The following is a 14947-nucleotide window of genomic DNA, read 5'->3' as shown; positions in this document are numbered from 1 at the left end:
GAACTTCAGCCATGGGACATTTCTTAGTTTTTTTGAATTTCTACATCAAAATAATTACAACAAAATTAAAAAAAATTAATTTTTAATTTTGAATGCAGATTGTTAGAGAATTGCGCCAGAATCATTTAGAGGTATGCCACTTCAAAATCCGATTAAGATAAGTTGAGTTATGGAGTACAGAACTTCAGCCTTGGGGACATTTTTTATGTTTATTGAATTTCTACATCATACATCAGAAAAATTACAAAAAAAATTGAAAAAAAAAAAAATTTCTAAATTTGAATGCAGATTGTTAGAGAATTGCGCCAGAATCATTTAGAGGTATGCCACTTCAAAATCCGATTAAGATAAGTTGAGTTATGGAGTATAGAACTTCAGCCTTGGCGACATTTTTTAATTTTATTGAATTTCTACATCATACATCAGAAAAATTACAAAAAAAAATTGAAAAAAAAAATTTCTAAATTTGAATGCACATTTTTAGAGAATTGTGCCAGAATCATTTAGAGGTATGCCACTTCAAAATCCGATTAAGATAAGTTGAGTTATGGAGTATAGAACTTCAGCCTTGGGGACATTTTTTAATTTTATTGAATTTCTACATCATACATCAGAAAAATTACAAAAAAAATTGAAAAAAAAAAAATTTCTAAATTTGAATGCGCATTTATAGAGAATTGTACCAGAAACGTTTAGAGGTATGCCACTTCAAAATCCGATTAAGATTAGTTAAGTTATGGACTTCAGAACTTCAGCCATGGGACATTTCTTAGTTTTTTTTAATTTCTACATCAAAAAATTACAACAAAATTAAAAAAAAATAAATTTTTAAATTTGAATGCAGATTGTTAGAGAATTGCGCCAGAATCATTTAGAGGTATGCCACTTAAAAATCCGATTAAGATAAGTTGAGTTATGGAGTATAGAACTTCAGCCTTGGGGACATTTTTTAATTTTATTGAATTTCTACATCATACATCAGAAAAATTACAAAAAAAAATTGAAAAAAAAAATTTCTAAATTTGAATGCACATTTTTAGAGAATTGTGCCAGAATCATTTAGAGGTATGCCACTTCAAAATCCGATTAAGATAAGTTGAGTTATGGAGTATAGAACTTCAGCCTTGGGGACATTTTTTAATTTTATTGAATTTCTACATCATACATCAGAAAAATTACAAAAAAAATTGAAAAAAAAAAAAATTTCTAAATTTGAATGCGCATTTATAGAGAATTGTACCAGAAACGTTTAGAGGTATGCCACTTCAAAATCCGATTAAGATTAGTTAAGTTATGGACTTCAGAACTTCAGCTATGGGACATTTCTTGGTTTTTTTGAATTTCTACATCAAAAAAATTACAACAAAATTAAAAAAAAATAAATTTCTAAATTTGAATGCAGATTGTTAGAGAAGTGCGCCAGAATCATTTAGAGGTATGCCACTTCAAAATCCGATTAAGATAAGTTGAGTTATGGAGTTTAGAACTTCAGCCTTGGGGACATTTTTTAATTTTATTGAATTTCTAACATCATACATCAGAAAAATTACAAAAAAATTGAAAAAAAAAAAAATTTCTAAATTTGAACGCAGATTGTTAGAGAATTGCGCCAGAATCATTTAGAGGTATGCCACTTCAAAATCCGATTAAGATAAGTTGAGTTATGGAGTATAGAACTTCAGCCTTGGGGACATTTTTTAATTTTATTGAATTTCTACATCATACATCAGAAAAATTACAAAAAAATTGAAAAAAAAAAAATTTCTAAATTTGAATGCACATTTTTAGAGAATTGTACCAGAAACGTTAAGAGGTATGCCACTTCAAAATCCGATTAAGATTAGTTAAGTTATGGACTTCAGAACTTCAGCCATGGGACATTTCTTGTTTTTTTTGAATTTCTACATCAAAAAAATTACAACAAAATTGAAAAAAAAAAAAATTTCTAAATTTGAATGCAGATTGTTAGAGAATTGCGCCAGAATCATTTAGAGGTATGCCACTTCAAAATCCGATTAAGATAAGTTGAGTTATGGAGTATAGAACTTCAGCCTTGGAGACATTTCTTAATTTTATTGAATTTCTACATCATACATCAGAAAAATTACAAAAAATTAAAAAAAAAAAAAAAAAATTTTCTAAATTGAATCTACCATTACAATTTGGTCATTGGACTTAACTAGACTTCTAACTAACCCATTCGGTAAGCCATTTAGGCCAGATAGACAAAATGGCACAAGACCTCTTGGGTGACAGTTTGACCAGGCGGTAACAATTGACCGATTTCCATTTTACTGTAGCCTCCGCCTTCCACCAGAATCTCTATTTTCCAGCTGCAGTACTCAACGTTTAAAACACCCCGTTCCCGGTTTTTGCCTGTTCCACAAGACAACTGATAACTGAATGACCAACAACATGCAACATACATAACACAGGAAAAAAATGTTGATCTACAAAACTTATTGATTTAGTGCTAATTTGAATTTAAATAGTATGTTGTTGAATTATACGTTTGCAAAAAAGTTTGTATTACTGTGAGTTTCAAATCAAACAATAATTGTTTTGCGTAATTCCGCTTAAAAGTTGATTATTGATAAATAATATTTGAATATAATTTTTTAAAAATTGTTAAATGAGTTTTCGTTAGGCTGCACTTCGGCCTGGCCTGCTCTTAGTAGTTGATGACCTAGAATGCAGACTCCGCTTTAACTTGCGACGACGTCTCAGCAGCATCAGAGTAAGACTCGAATTCAACTTCAGCTTTTACTGTTGTCTTATTGTGTCTGACGTTCCGTTGTTGCTGTTCTGCAAACTGTTGCAAGTTGTAGCTCTTGCTGCTGTGAATGGTGACTACGTGGTTGTGGCCTATGTTTCTATACTCTCCGCTTGGGTGGTGGTAATCAAATCTATCACCGTGGCTTTTTTCATTATTATTCTGAGTTTAATACAATTCTAATATTTAATATACTTTTGCATACTAAGTTTAATTGAAATCTAATATTTAATATGCGTTTGTGATTCTGATTTCACAGCAGCTTAAAATTTAAAAGTTAGTTCTACCTATCTGGTAAGAAATAGTTTTATAAGCTTGTAGGAGCTATTAACAAACCTTTATATAATCGTATTTATATATTTCGTATTTTAGGGTATTACAGTCTTTGGTCAATTAGGCCAACTCTTTGGTTACCAATACCGTTTCAAAAGGCGGCTGCAGCTCTAACTTATTAACATAATCTTAGGCATTGCCATCTCTTTCGTCGGGGTCTCTCATTATGCCTGCCGGTTTAGAGTCTTGGGCAAGCCGAAGTTTTGGCCACGGTCTTAGTCAGAATCTTAGTCAATGTCGTAGGCTTACTACGACTGACTGGCAGCTCATCATCGGCGGCATCAATTCGCTGGTGGCTGCCTAGCCGGGTTGCCGTGTGAAGGCGAGCTGTTGTGCACTTAGAAAAATCTTTGCCAAAGAAAGTGCAGAGACTTGCTGCCTCAGAATTTCACAGATGAAAATACACTCCAAAGTTGGTAATCAATCCATTAGTTTCTTCGTTATAGTTACAATTTTATATCCCCCAATCTGTGCTGATGTCTAACTATTAGGAGTATGTATTAACATACATGAATTATTTTATTTTAATAATTTTATAATATTAATGGTAAGCCTTAAAAATATTTTTTTTTAGGAATTTATAAACACTCTTATATATTTATATGAATAAAAATTACTGTCAAAATAAAGCCACAAAAAATAAATGAGATAATACAGAAAAAATATTGTACAACATTTTTTTAATCTCAGTGTGCCCGCATGTTTGTCATTTTTGTACCAGTGCAACGCAGTCCCATGATGGAATTCTTTCTTTGACTTTTCTCTCTTTGTACTTTACAGTAATTTCTGACTTAATGGCGACTGCCTTGATGTCAGGTAACGGCATTTATAACCTTTTCATTAGCTTTTGGTTTAAAACTAAAATTTGTCTGCTATTGTGATGCGTTTCTCCCCCGATTTCCAGTAACTTTTTATTTGTTCTATCGCTTCGACTTGCTTTTGCCAACTCTTTTATTTCGACCATGTTTAGTCGACCGAATTTTAATGGGGGCGACCTCTTTTTGCCGGTTCTTTTGGCTAATTTCTAGTTCAAACAAATCTGGATTGGAATCACCATTGGACATAGAAAATCAGCAATCGTCGATGGTAGAGTTGTAGATTCAACTCAAATGTGTATGCTTTGCAGCAGATTTAATTAAAGAAGATTTGTAAAGATGATTTAATTAAGTGGAAAGACCTCAGTGTCACCATGATAATACAAACCCACTTGGCAGATTGTGTTACGCACATGTCGACTAGATCGAAGCTAATAGAAATTTCTGTAATGGATACCTTTTTTCCATATCAATAGAAATTGTTATATATTTTTCTAAGAATCTTGTACACCCTTTTAATCTGCGCGAAACATACGCGAAACCAAAGTTTGATTCTTGATGTGGCCAAGCCCACTCTAACACACACCAACCGCCTAAAAATGCCTTACCCTCACTTTTGAAAATATGTTTATATTTTTTATTTGTCTTGCCCATTTCTACCGATTTGCGAAAAATTTTGAAATTTCTTATTCGCAATCCCACAAGTTGAGTAACGGGTATCTGGTAGTCGAGAAGCTCGAGCGGTCTCTCTGTTTTTTTTTTTTACCAACTTTACCAACTCTATACTTGGGACATAAAACAAGAGAGAACGCTATAACAAACACCCGTTACTCAGTTATAGGTAGTGGGAGACAAATAGAGATACAGAGCGACAGGAAGTTTTTGTTTTTAAACTTAATAATACTAACATTCAATGTTCGGGGGAAGGTCTTATCAAGAATATCTTCAATTATTTTTTTTTTTTGGGTCATAGAAAAATCGTTGGCTCAGGTGTTTTTTATCTGTTAATGGAGGTAAAATTGCTCGCCTTTTTGTGGCCAGGGCCTCTTTTGTCGACTTAGTGGTATTGATGAAAATTTCACTTTGAAAAATGGGCACAGGCCGCTTGTACGACTTGGATTTGTGCTCAGACTTCCATTATTTTTCTATTACCTTTCTTTTCGGAGCTTCTCTTCGTTTAACAATTATTTCTTTCTTTAGCTTTTGTTTGCACTTACTTGATTTTATTTTAATGTCTGGCGTGTTTACCTGCTTTCTTGCTACGGTCATCACCGCTACCAGCCAGACTTACTTTCATTGCGCCAAAATGCCGAATATAACTAATGACTCCTCCAGCTGATTTCACTCAAGTTTTTCGTGTTATGGCCTGAAATGCAATGTTCTTTTTTGGCAAAGATGATCTTCTCAACAACTTCGTAAAGCAGAAGACTTATAAAAGGCAATTGATTTATAACTAAAAGCTAAGCCCCTTAAACAAGAGTTCCAAATAAATGGGTGAGGTGAAAGTGGTTAAAGCTGGACTAACAAATAAAGACACTTTTTCTAAAATGCAGATAAAGTAGATATTTGTATGTTTCACAAAGAATGACCAAATTAATCGACTGTTTGATGTTAGTTAAGCCTAGATAGGAATCTTTCCCTTGAGACACTTTGGATTTTCTGCAAAGTAATGGCTTCTAAGTAATAGCAGAACTCCAGTTTCTAGTTCTGGACTTTGAACACCGGAAATGCGAGACCAACAAAAGACAAAAGACGGCAAACAAAAAATTACAAAACGAAAAGAACTATAAATCCAAAGAGCGCGGCAAAACGTCTGTGAAGAAAGTGAGAACAGTTATGTAGTGTAACCGATGCCGTTAGATAGCTCCCAACTCTGACTTAGATCCAGAACCAAAATGCCACCGGAAACAAGAACGAGCGCTATAGTCAAGTGCCTCCACTACAAGATACCCGTCAGATACTCAATTAGATGACGCAAGAAGATATAATACGTGCATAAGTTTGTATATTCTGATTTGTTTTTGTAATGAAATTCGAATTTTAAAGACGAAATTTTAAAGTTTGAAAACTATTCCTTTAATTTATTTCTTACCAAATATCATTTTCGCCGAACTTAGTGTAACTTATTTCTGTACGAGTAACGGATAGATTTAAGCCAGACAGGACGAAACCAAGATAGAATGCTATAAACGAGTACGCTGACTATCAGATACGCGTTACTCAGCTAGCGGAAGTGCGAACGAGAAATTTCTTAATTTTCTGGAATATCGGTAGAATTTGCAAAAAAGTAATAAGTACAAAAATGATAAAAAGTTTTAAAAATGGGCGTGACAGCTTTGGGCCGTTTGTGGTCGTTAGAGTGGACGTGGCAAAAAGTTTTTAGACAAATTTATAGAAATTTAGAATATATATAAAAAAAAAGAAAAAATATCATGCTCGTAGATTCGACGAATCCAGTATACACTTTTATTCTACGAGTAAAGGGTATGACCAAACCAACGCTGAGACGAAAGTCCAAATCTATGGGCCATATTTTTGATTGGCGAAAAACTTTCTTTTCTAATAGGAGATGCCAGAAAAGCGATACTTGTATCGAATAGATAAGTCTCCGCTATCCCCTGACGAAAGTTCTCTCCCACAAGCAGCATTTGTCGCCATCGGCGCTCGTATTTCATCTCTCAGACCACTGCCACTTTTTGCTAAGGCTGAGGAAAATAGTTGGATTTTCGATATGCTTTCTATTTCTGTGACCAGATGTGGTAACGAAAATTCAATTTATAAACTTCATTTGTTTTAATGTGAGAATACATTTGATTATATTTTTATAAACTCGAACTCCCAATATTTAAAGCATGAGGAGGATTCGATCATCCAATTTTTGTTACTTATAAGATAAAATGGCTGACAATTTTAATAATTGGTATATTAAATTGGTATATTGAATTATTAAATAAATTTTACTATTACTGGACCAATATAACTTTTAAAACATCGACTAATTTTCGACTAAAACAATTGTTCAAGCTTTAATTGAATAACCTTAAAAATATAAATTAAAAAAACAATTTGATACTAAGCATATAATATTTATTTATGAATAGGAATCTTCTATGTCCAAACAAAGTGTGTAAGAAATGGCAACAAAAAGCAATCAATACCTACAAAATTCGATTGATGGCTGACGAGCTCTCGTCATTGAATCACGTTTTATGTTCTTCCTAGCGCTTTTTTTGCTTTCTGTTAAACAGATTTTCCCATCATCACATTTCACCCACTTGGAGAATAAGAAATAGGCACAAACAAAGCTAGCTAGCTGAAGTTGGGAAAAGAGCCACGAGATGAATAAGTCTCCGATTAGCAATCAACAAATGAAAGTGATTTCTAAACCATAATTTGCTTGGGTTTGGGAGCTTGGTAAATGTGTTGTTATTTTAATGTTTTAAATATGTTTTAATATTAATGTTTTTACATATTAATATACTTGACATAGTTTTAATTTACAGTCTCAAGAAGAGCCAGTTTTTGTTGAGAGAAGTCCAGGAAACCTTACCGGAGGAAACAACGTCGAGATCTTTTCACGTCCTTAAAAAGGATATTATTACATCGTAAATAATTAATAAAATCAATCATTTTCATTTTGGATTACTAATTGGGATTGAGATCTCAAAAGTGAGATTGGTTCTTCTTGATAGTGAGATCGGTTCGTCTTGATAGCGAGAAGACATATTCTCAACATCGATAAATTATCCATAATCAATTGCAACCTGAGAATGGTTCGATATCGACCTAAGTATGAGTATTTTCTCTGAGTGTATGTATTTCAGTTTTGCGTAACAATCTTCTACGTCTCTAAAATATGCATTTTTCCTTCTAAAGGTGGTCCCGAGATCTCAGCGTTCATATAGATCGACCCCGCTAGTGATCCTCATTAATAATATATATACCTTATAGGGTCGGAAATACGTCCTCCTACTTGTTATATACTCTTAACAAATCTATTATACACTTTTACTCTGCGAGTAACGATAACTTTCAAAGGTATAAATATATGAAAAATGCTGTCACTTATGTTTGCTCTTAGTGCGTAAAATTTTTTTGCAGACCCTCATTATATTTTAAATCAGTATATTAATACCCATGTTAAATTGAATTTTTATTTCTTTGATGGAGAAATCCCAACGAAGCGAGCGAATTTTATATTTGTGGCTTAAGACTTTCATAATAATTACAGTTAAGCGATTTCCATTCGAAGAGAAGATCCAAGACCCCAAGATTCTTTGCGGTTTTAGTTTACATACCCCACAGACAGGATGGGAACCCATACATGGATCTGTTTGACTTCTCCTCGAGTATTAGGTAAACTTGGAATTGTGTGCGGTGCATCTCTTATCTCTTTGTGGGTCTCCTCCGACAATTTTCTTGTGCTTTGAGTCGAAACTTGTTGCGATCTGCGATAAATGACAGAAAAAGAAAAAACACTTTGGATCACTCTGAAGCATGAAGATTATTCAAGCCATCCCTTCCATTTCCTGTCCTCCAATCAGAGCACAAGTGTTTATGAACTGTTAGAGTTAACTAACTAAATCGGAGCACTAACACTTAAATATGATGATGAGTTGGATAGATATTTTATCAATTTACTGACTCAACGAAGGTTAAAGAACCCATCTTTTACCTGTGCTCCTGTTTTCATTGTTTTCAACAATCACGACGTTATTAAGAATGTTCTCTGTGATCTTTGGGGATATAAGCAAGGTTATAGTTTTATGCAATTTGTTCACATTTGCTACAGCAAAGTCTTCAGATGACCCATTTCTGGCAAGGATCAATAAAGCTACGTACTTATAGTAAAATTATAGTCAATTTTAAAGTTCCAGGTTTCCCGAAACTGAAATGTGCTTTGAATAACCAAAGAGCTATCTTTTAATAGATTATTAATGGCAGTTGGCTGACGGCTAAAGTTCATCTCCCGGTAATTAATAAAGAATTTAGCTCCGACTTTCGTTTGCCTATCAGTTGCATGTAAAACATAAACAGAACTAGGTCATCGTCGTCAACACTGTTTTCTAGGTTAAAGTAATATGTAGAGTAAAGCAAGAGAGATATTTATTTGCATATCCGTAGAAACTAAAAAAAAACAATTAATAATAAAAGTGTAGGCGTGAAGTTTTTTGTGGGCGTGGCAATGTTTTTAGACAAACTGGCGCCGCGTTTACGTCTCAAAAGTCTGCTTGCTGATCAGGAATGTGTATATTTTAAAAGGTCTGAAACACTTCCATCTACCTGCCACATACTTCTAATGAATCAATTATATACTTTTACTCTACACGTAACGGGTATATTTGATTGCCCTTCGGGTGCCACATATAGTAAACAAAATTTAAGTAAATATGCGCACCAGGGCATCCATACTGCCGTCTTACCAATCTCCTGATCTCATAAGCACCTCGATTCACTGAGGAAAAATATGGTGACACAGTTAACACTATAAGAAAAAATTCCAGTCCAAAAATATTACCGGAGAACTCTTTGAATAAACATTTTTAGAGCCAATCGGATTTTAGGACATTTTATAAAATATATACATTGCTTACAACGGCATGAGAAACACGCAAATTATCTGATAGATAACTTTTTGTTGTGTATGTCGCATTTCTCGATCTTATTATGCGCGCTTGTATTATAACGGTCCGCAATTACCATTCACCGCTACCAAAGCGAGCAACTCGAGCAGCGCCCGCTACTAATGTGGATCGTTTGCGGATAGTCCGATGTCGTAGTACCCCGTTCCGGGTAATTCCCTTTGCCCCGCTAAACCCCTTTCTTTACCACTAACCCACTCGGAACCTCGGGCCGTTTGCCAACAAGTAATTAGTCATTTCCATGAAGCACCTCCCGCACCATTGCTGCAAAGTCTCTCTTCTAACTTGGCATAGTGTCGTTGTTCTCGTTTTAATATTATGTGTATTATTATTATCTCGTTGCTTGGCTTTGTTTAAATTGAAGCCCCCGTTCTTTACACGCCTCCAGAAATTTTCACTGAGAAAATGGTTAAGGTTTAATATATATACATTTTTTTTTTTATAAAAAAAAAGACGAATACCGTATAATTGAGACTAATGATTATTTTTTTTAGTTTTTTGTTAGGACTTTTACGAAACTGTATGAAAGTCAATTTAACACACAAAAGTTTTAAGCCAATTTTCATAAGATCTCTTTTTTTTCTATCTGTTGTATTAGTAGGAGCTGGCAGGGCAACAGCTTCAAAAACCGCAACAGTTGTGAGTCTCAATTGGCTCAATTGCAGTCTTCAAGCGTGACGGAAATGGAACAAAAAAAAACTACTCGGGACAAAATGAGACAAAGGTGGAAATGGGGGTGGAGCTGGGAATTTCAGGTTGGAGACCCTATCAAAAGAAGTACTGTTGTAGCGGACTTAGAGACGCTGCTACAACGTTTTGACGTTTGCCGTTGCACATTTTCTGCCCCTAATAAAATAATTTAAAGCAATTTGCCAGGATACATATTTTTTAAGTATTCGTTTTTATAAGTTGTTGTGTATACATATATAGTAGTCGCCTTCGCACTCTCCACTAATACTAAGGATCCTGAGCTAGTCTTAATTTCTACTGATATGTCAAAAACATTCTTGCCACGGCCACTCTAACGTCCACAAATATTTCTGGCTAATTTGTATATTATTTTGAGCAAATTAGACAACAAGAAAACCCCGAACTTACATAAACTTAACCTTCAGCAGTTGTCTGATCTTTAAAAATATCCTTGAATTCCGTAGCCATTTCGCTTATTAGAGTTCCAGTTAAGAAACTCATCAAAATCAGACGGCTTTTTAAATTATACGTCTGTCTGGATGGAATTTGATTGATTCTGATTGACTTAGGCAGCAAGCTTTTCACATACATTCCGCTAAGCAGATGGGCAGAGAACTTGGCCACCATTAAAGCTAATCAATTTCAACCGCTTGCCGTCCATCAAAATTTGTAACAAGCCCCGCGGGGCGTTTGCACAGTAGATGAAGATCAAGCATAACTTGGCTGATGATTTGATTTGTCGATTGGTTGGCTGATGCTATCCAGAAAATAAACAGCAGGAAAAAAAAAGCAGGAGAAGCTCAGCTCAGGCAGTATGATCTTCTTTTGGCATGGCCTGATGCACGACATGATTAACATGTTTCAGTCTTCCTAGCAGGCGAATACGGGTTAGTTGGAAGTCAAGTGGGGCTGACAACTTGGCGTGACGAAATTAGTCATTTAAAAGAAGGATCAGAAAGGCCCTGGCTCGTGCCTTACATATTACATATGAAAGTGGATGAAAGGCAGATTATAATGGATAACACTGTGTTTGAAAATAAAATCTTTATTATAGCTATAGCAAAAACATTTTGAAAAATGTTCCTCGTTAAAAGAAGGACATGTGATTGTCGGAAAAATTTAGCTTTCTCTCTTATTTTTGTTTTACTTATGTCAAGTACATACATTTCCTCTTCAAATTTGAAAGTCAACGAAAATGTCAATGCTGATGGTTCCCCAGACTCATGGTGTGCACTCTGCTCGAGAAACGTCGGCGAGCACCTTTGAGGCACCTTCTGTGAGTGCGGTTTGACCAGCACGAATATTCAATTAGGGCAAATTACAAGCTTTAGTACAGGAAAGTGATTCGCAGGGGATACAGAATGAATGCTAGCGGCAATTTGCACGCTTAACGAGAATTCAGGGCTACGAGCCCCTTGATTGCGACCGGGTTTAGTTGTCAAAAGGTTGAAATTAGCCTTGACCTCTCTTTTCTGATGGGCAATGACCGATGGGGTGACGGCTATTGTGGATGCCAAGTAACAGTAATATTTCCAGTACCTCAGAGATAAACAAGAAAGAACTGTATAGTCCGACTATCAGATACTTGTTACTCAGCTTGTGGAAAGAATAAAATATTTACTTTCGACTGATTTATTGTAATGACGATACTGACATATATGTTTTAATTATATATGTATACATCTGCCTGCCCGTATGAACGATGTGATCTGGGGACCTATAAAAGCTAGGACGTTTAGATTAAGCATAAAGATTCTAGTGACCTCTACGCTGTGCAAGTCACTCAAAAGTCCACACACTGCCCAAAAATGCCATGCCCGCACTTTAAAAAAGCACTATAATTTGTTTTAGCTTTTATCATTTGTCTATCGATATGCCTGAAACATTTTGGTTACATGATCACCAGCCGCGTCGATCTAGCCATGTCCGTCTGTTATCGACTTGGCAGAGTAACGTTTAATTGAAAGTCGAGGTTCTCTTATATTGCGTTCTTTTCTGTATTTAATATAACCTTTTTAATAAACTTTTCCTCCTCTGCATTACATCTGTTTGCCAGCCCCAATCCTTGACTCTCACTTTTAAGCGCCGAACAATTAAATACAACATAAGTTTAATTACCCGGATCAGGAAAACGGCCTAAGCAAGATTGTCCCGCTATAGGCACAACCAAACAAAACAGAATCGGGGAAGACTCCCCAATTATTGGGAAAAGAATTGGGAATGCGATATGGATTATGACGAAACGCAGCCACTATCCAACACGTTCCGCATTTTGTTTTTCTATCTTACAAATGAAAGTTACCTTGACGAACGACCTATATAGCTACAATACCAAAAAGGGTCAAAGAAAATATGACGGCACGAGTGCAAAGACCGAAGGCATTAGACTGTTTGTTTTAATTCAATATAAAAATATTGTCTTCATCTCTTGTTATACCTGTTACTCGTAAAGTAAATGGGTATACTAGATGCGTTGAAAAGTATGTAACAGGTAAAAAGAAGCGTTTCCGATTATATAAAGTATATATGTTCTTGATCAGTATCAATAGCCGAGTCGATCTGGCCATGCCAGTCTGTCTGTCCGTCTGTCTGAACGTCTGTATGAACGTCAAGATATCAGGAACTATAGAAGCTAGAACGTTGAGATTAGGCATGCAGATTCCACACTCACTCTAAAGCCCACAAACCTCCCAAAACTGCCACGCTCACACTTTTGAAAAATGCTTAGATATTTTCTCATTTTATTTATTAGTCTTGTAAACTTCTATGGATTTGCCAAAAAAAAAAGTGTTTGCCACGCCCTTTCTAACGCACACAAACCCTCGCAAAACTGTCACGCTCACACTTCAAGTTTTTTTAATTTTAATTTTTTTCCCCCAATTTCTACTGATATCCAGATAATGTTGAAATTTCTCGTTCGCACTTCCACTAGGTGAGTAACGGGTATCTGATTCGGGGAACTCGTCTATAGCATTCTCATGAATTATGTATTTACGGGCAAAGCGGAAGCCACAGCAAAACGAAAATAGCTTCAATAAACCTAACTGAACTAGACCGAATCCAGAAGCTCAAGGGTTTTACCCCATTTAAACGCATTCACCAAGATTGGAAAATCGGGCAATCGAAAATCCGAAATTTTAAATAATTGAAAATTTAGAAAAGGTAAAAGAAAATTTGTTAAACCCAAGGAACCGAAAATGATGTGCCGAGTAAATGATGTGCCTCCGGTTCCATTTATGGAAATTAGTTTTAAATTACTGGAAATTAGCATCGAAGCAATCATTGCATATTACAAGATAACTAAAAGGTTCACTAAATTTGTTGAAAAATATGTAACAGGAGGCGTCTTCAACCCCATAAAGTATTTATATTCTTGATTAGGATCACTAGTCGAGTCGATCTGGCCATACCCGTCTGTCCGTCCGTATAAACGTCAGGACGTCAGCAACTATAAAAGCTAGAAAGTTGAGATTAGACATGCAGATTTCAGAGACATCGACAATGCGCTAGTTTGTTTACTGATGTTGCCAGAATGAAACGTTTCCGACCATATAAAGTATATGTATACGAATTGAACCGAATTGAACTGGCCATGCCCGCCACGATCTCAGGAACTACAATATCTAGAATATTGAGATTAAGTATTCAGCTTCCAGAGACATAGACGCAGCTCAAGTTTATTTCTAAACGTTGCCACGCCCACTAGAACGCCCACAAACCCCCCAAAATTGTCACGCTCACACTTAGATTTTATTTCTTTTTATTCTTTTTTTTCCCAATTTCTACAGATATCCCAGAAAATATGAAAATTTTTCGTTCCATTAGCTGAGTAACGGGTATCTGACAGTCTGGGAACTCTATAGCACTACATAGTGCTATATATATAGTCACTACAATTTGTTTGACAAATCTGAGCTTCTTTCGATCGACGGACATTACCAGAACGACTCGCCTATATTCTGATCAAAAATGTATGTATATCTTTAGTATCGGAAACGATTCATTCTACCTGTTACATACTTTTAAATAAATTTAACTATAACCCCTATTAGGTCATAGCTTTAACGGATGGGTTACAACTTCTGTTTACAATTTTCGACCTTATGAATATTAGTCCAATACTTAACCGGTATTATATGTACAAATTATTTCAAACACAGCCCTATAAATATGCTTAATTTTTCTTCCCCAAGCTGCCCAAAAGTGAGCAACTCCAAATACTGACGTTTCTAAATGGGCTCCTACTACAAGATTGCTAGCACACCGCATTGGGAAATACTTTGTCATGTTTAGCGACAGCTGCAATAACTTCAGTATTTTAAAGGTATTCGAATATAAAATTGGCGGATGAAGTAGGATATTTAGATAATATGGCTAGCAGCAATAAGTTTTAAAATGGCCTTCAACAAAGAAAAAGCTAATTATTTGTCCTGGTATTGTAAAGGAAAATTTATAACTTGTTTCGGCCATACATTTTTTATTCGATTCGATTTCCTACTTGGGCTAGCTTTTTTTACTGTTTCACCACTTGGTCAGCGTAACCATGGCGTTTCTGGAAAATTGCATCACTAATACGGAGCGGCGTACACCAAGCTACACTCGCAGGCACACTCACTTAATGGAGGCGACTATCACTCTGTCGGTTATAGTACTTGATCCAAAGATTAACAAATCCCGGGCCGCTTTCTTATTAA

Source organism: Drosophila erecta, unplaced genomic scaffold (genome assembly GCF_003286155.1).
Source record: "Drosophila erecta strain 14021-0224.00,06,07 unplaced genomic scaffold, DereRS2 tig00000283-arrow-arrow-pilon, whole genome shotgun sequence".
NCBI lineage: Eukaryota > Metazoa > Arthropoda > Insecta > Diptera > Drosophilidae > Drosophila > Drosophila erecta.
This window is presented reverse-complemented; position numbering follows the sequence as displayed.